This window comes from Triticum aestivum, chromosome 4B, assembly GCF_018294505.1.
Source record: "Triticum aestivum cultivar Chinese Spring chromosome 4B, IWGSC CS RefSeq v2.1, whole genome shotgun sequence".
In the NCBI taxonomy this organism is placed as follows: domain Eukaryota; kingdom Viridiplantae; phylum Streptophyta; class Magnoliopsida; order Poales; family Poaceae; genus Triticum; species Triticum aestivum.
In genome coordinates, this window is record NC_057804.1 from 188,815,876 (window position 1) to 188,821,101 (window position 5,226).

Genomic DNA, 5,226 nt, shown 5'->3' on the forward strand with positions numbered 1-5,226 from the left:
AAAAAAGCGGTACTATGTTACTACATTATTGTTCATATAGTTGACATGCGCACAACATCATTTGTTATCGTCATATCTTACTACACTAGCAAGAAGATTATGTAGTACTGACGTATTGACCACCGCACATGCCTAGTAGTAGGAGCACTGTGTATGTTCAAGTGTCTGCCGCTTTTCGCACTCCTCCATCGTAAGAGTGGAAACGCTTACTGTAATCATTTTTTTCTTTAGAAAAACAGTGGACACGCTCTACTGTGCGGATCCTCCTCCAGCCATGCACTAATTACTCACTTTCGCAGACGTGTGGGATAGCCAGCATCGGGGTCCACCAGCCATACACTAAATTACTCCGTAGTAGAGTGCCCAAATGCATGGTAGACTACCCTGACCGAAGCGCCACAGTAATGCCCAATGAGCCGTCAAATCACAAAACCCCCTCCTTTCCAACAGTAAGTTGGACGGACGAAGCAACCATCATTTCACTCTTCTCTCTCAGCTTCCTCTCTTAGCTTCCTCTCTTGGATGGACGCTGGAGCACCGGCCAAATTGATGCCTATGGCTCTAGCCAAAACCGTCAAGGCTCATGGTACAAAGAAGCGCAAGCACCCAGCCAAGACTACCGCAGACAAGATCAAAGCCATTGCCCTATCCAAACCCCCCTCCCCGGGATCCCTCATTAAGCAAGTCCATGTAATATCTCTTCTTGATGATCTTTTTCTCGATCTTGATCGTGTTTTTTCATCTAACACATAGTACTAGTACTAGTAGTACAACTTTCTGGGTGATCTTGCATGTGATTTTTGTGTGCCAAATGACGGTTCTAAATTCCTCTTTTGACCAAAACATGCGAGAGGTTGACACTGATTTCTTATAGATTACTTTCAACTACTTTATGAACATCAATGCTACCTTTGAAGAGGGTATATTTTGCCTTAGTAACTTGTGTTATGGATATTGCAAGTAATCCCTCTGCTCCCGTGCCTTTGAAGACATGTTCTAGTGTCTTTGTTCACTCATTTCTGTGCGTATATGTAGTCATATACGGAGTATAATATCGAAAATCATCTTATATTTCTGAATGGAGGTAGTGACAAAATATGGTTTCTGTTTGAATTAGAACCAGGACCGCGGTGGAGATGAAGTTCCTAAAGTCATGCCGTGTGAACTGGAAGACCTGAGGATGAGTTCTACTGCTAAACTATCCAGCTGTTGTGTCCTTGTCACCACGTGTCCTGAACTAGTGTTTTCCTGTACCATTGTTGTCAGGTGTGTTCTCGAGGTTGTACTTGACCACAACATTTTCCTGGTTGTGCCTTCGATTATGAAGGGTGTGGTTCTTGTAAAGCTTCCCACAAATCTGATGCAGTCTGTCTTCATTGTCATGTTTATGAGTGGAAAGACCACTCTGTTAGGTTATCCAAGGTTGACGAGATGGTGATGGTGCAGGTAGACATCTCTCACGAAGTCCATGGCCTAGTCAGTTATGTGGGGTTCATCCCGTAGGTCGGTGGCAAGAAATAGTCTGCAAAGTTTAATTAGTGCAACTTTGCTTGTCTTTACTAAGTACTATTGTTCAGTACTTGATTTGTGTTTGTGAACCGTGTATTGTTTAGTACTGCCGCTTTTGTTGTGTGGTGAGTCCTGAGAATAGTCTATGTTAATGTCTGTCCACTCAATTCAATCTGTATATTTTGAAGTATCCAGATCATCTTTTTTGTGAGGACGGTTTATCAATTATGGTTACACTCCAATATCTGTATGCATTGCAGGGTTTATCGCACCCACCAAGATTTCTAGTCCCACGGACGTTCGGTCCATACGATTTGTCACGACCTTTGGACTATCCTGCTTGTGGGAGTAGGCGGGGGCCCTGCATGCCATGCGTAGTTGGACGATCAATCTTCTGTTGAGTACTTAAACATAGTGATTTCCTGGTAAGGATTCACTCGTGTCACATCAAGTAAATCTTATTAATTTACTGCCTAAATCTTATTGATTTAATGTCATGTTTTCTTTATTTCCCTGCAATTTTATGATGCAGGTTTTGCCATGTGACATTCATCATAGAATAAACCGTTTGGTTTGCTCTACGATGGCTATTTTTGCAGGTTTCACTTCTTATGTCGTGTCAGTAACGAAGGCACTGTCCATCACTTATATTACTGGAAAAAAAATCAGTCTATTGTCTGAGTACAAGCTGAATCCCTATGATGAACTGCAGTTTGGTTTAACAAACACGCCACAATTAGTCCTTCTCGCATTTAAAAGAAATGAAGAAAAAAATGTATCACGGTCACGGAACCTAGTCAAGTTAGAAAGCTGATCATGGCAGACCAGACACGATCGTTGCTCTCTTGCACATTGCTACCACCTTCAGCAACGAATCGAGCACCGACAGTTGCTCTAGCACTGATAGCGGCAGCAGCTCAGTCTGATCTAGTTGAGGATTGGGCACCGACCGCGTCAGCGGATCAGGCTGATCTACCGGAGGATCGGGCATCGACATCGGCACCTTCTCTAACACCGGCACCAGCTCTACAAGGTGCACCATCTCCGGCAGCAACAGCGACACTACCAGTCGCACCAGCATGGGCACCAGCAACGGCTTCAGCACCTGCACCAACACTTGCACTTGCATCTGCCCCGGCTTGTGCAGCGGCAACCGAACGAGCAGTTGCACCAGAAATAGACTGGGCTGCAGTTCGCACTTCATATACCAAAGTCCTTACAAAAACTGACATGTCCACCTTCTTGGTAAGCATTGGCCGCCCAAGTGCTTCATTCTTTTTTCTTTCCATGTTGTTTCACATGATTCACTGTGTTGATCTAACTGTTTGTGTATGTCTTCTTGTTTGCAAACAGAGAATTCCTAGAGCAACGAGGGAGTCGTTCAACAATTCGGGCGACCGTGGCCAAGTTTCTCTTACCATGCGCAGCCTTGGTGTGAATGAACCTACTCAATATATCGTAAGTACAAAGGATGGTCGCATGATGATTGATGCTAAAGGATGGTCAAGGTTCAAATCTTAATCATATCTTGCGGTAGGGGATGATGTCAAAATCGAACTTTCTCGGCAAGGAGAGCTGGTCCAAATCAACTTTGAAATTCTTCAGTAGTAGCACGCAACTGCCTAACTGATCTAACCTCCAAGAGATTTTGATGTAATAATCTGGCATGGTGAAAACTGTCCTGTTTGTATAAGTAGTACAACAGTGTTATTTATCACATGGCATATCATTGATAGAATTGCAACTCTGATTGCTGGTTAGGAACTGTCGTTCGATTTCATTCCAACAGCTGTCGTGCTTTATTCAATTTTGTGTATTCGCCTTGCGACAACATCTAAAACCAGCACCCTACCGATCGCTTGCAATATGAAAAGCACTGAGGTAGAACACACGAGCCCCCAAACATGCAAGCCCACCGGACTATGGCCCAAAGTCCAGAACCGTGAGTCTACTTGAGTATTATATCCTCAGCTGAACCCCCATAATGCCCGTGCGTTGCACGTAACATCAAGATGCATTTGTATGAGTATTTTATCTTGTGAGAGAAAAGGATGAACGAGGGAAGGCCTTATTTGAAAATGTGGAGAGGTGTGTGGGTACCTTTTTGCAAAATTGCCATAGTTTCCTTCCTATCCGTCAGATATAAATCGGACGACCTATATTGCAGGATGGCAGGCACACCATCATCACCAACTTGTTTATACTGTGTTAAAAAAACTTTTTTTATAATTATATATGTTATATATATTCCCCTTGATTTTTCTTATGAATAAAGTTGTGATATAAAAGATTTTTATATTTCTTTACAGAGGGAGTATCTCTCTGTCAAAAATATATTTATGTGTAACTAGTTACTCCTATCTTTCTACTTTCTTTCGCTGATATGCGGGGCATCGGGCAACGGGGTCCAAGTGCCATATGCACCAAATTAGAGTGCACAACTGCACGGTAGACAAACCCCGGTCGTAGCGCCACAGTAATGCCCAATGAGCCGTCAAATCACAAAACCACCCACCTTTCTAGCTTTAGAAGTAAGCTGGACGGACGAAGCAGCAATATTTCACTCGGCCTGAATCCCCTTCTCCCTCGTCTGCTTGTTCAGAGAAAACCCCCTCTCGGCGATTGCATAGGGTTTTCTCATGGAGAACCAAGTATGAATTCTTCATCCATCCCCGATAAATCCCAGTCCCTTGGTCGGAGGTAATCCTAGGATGGTAGCCGCCGTTGTTGATGCATTTTTCTTCCTACTGAATCTAGTGTGTTTCATTTGTAGTGCCCAAATTGCGAGAACCCTATAGGTTTCCGCGCCCTCGACGAGACGCCAGACTTGTTCCTTCTCATCCTAACACATGATTTTAAAACATGCACAATATGTTCCTGGAATCCTCTTTTCTATCTAGGAGGGTGGTTTGTTTTAGCATGTTGTCGACTAATTTGGAAATTTGGATTGCTATATTTGGATAAAAGGTACTAGTACGATGGTCAACACTGACGTGAAGGAGGAAATTATTTCTAGATTTGGATAGGGAATACATTGTATTCTCATATTATTTTTCCTGCAGTGCGTTACTTGCTCTGCCAGAACACATGTACTCAAGATGCTCGGCCTTGCCATAACTGAATACACCAGTTTAATGGTCACAGTGAAGACAAGCCATGGATATAAGTTCTGAGTTGGGTTCATGAACCAAGAAGATCGCTGCTTTTTTATGGCTGAACATGGATAAACTTTCTCAAGTGTTATAGACAGAAAGTTGGCGCACGAATGTTGATGGAAATAGCAGAACCTGGTCTCATCTTCACTGCGATCTTCCACCCTGATGTCGTTCCAATTGTTCATCCATGTTAGTTTTGTATCTGGTTCTTGCTTGTTGCCTCGATTACTTCTTAATCTACCTATCCTGTCTAACTAATCACAATTTAACTTTAGAAGTAGCAATGAATCTCTCACGAAGATGCTACTTCTAACTAATATTTTCTTATAATTGGTGGCACGTGTACGTTTTTTCAGAGTTAAGTAGGCTGCTCGTTTGTTATTCTATAAGAACTCGGCTGTTACTGATGGCACTGAAGTTGACTGGGACGACATCCACATGTTCCCACACTTTATTGATCGTCTTGAGGTCCTTGTGGGGCGTTTCAATGGTAGAAGGCCACGTGGGATATGTGTGCCATGCTGCACTCGTTGAACAGGTCCAACAGTGTCGAGAAACTTAT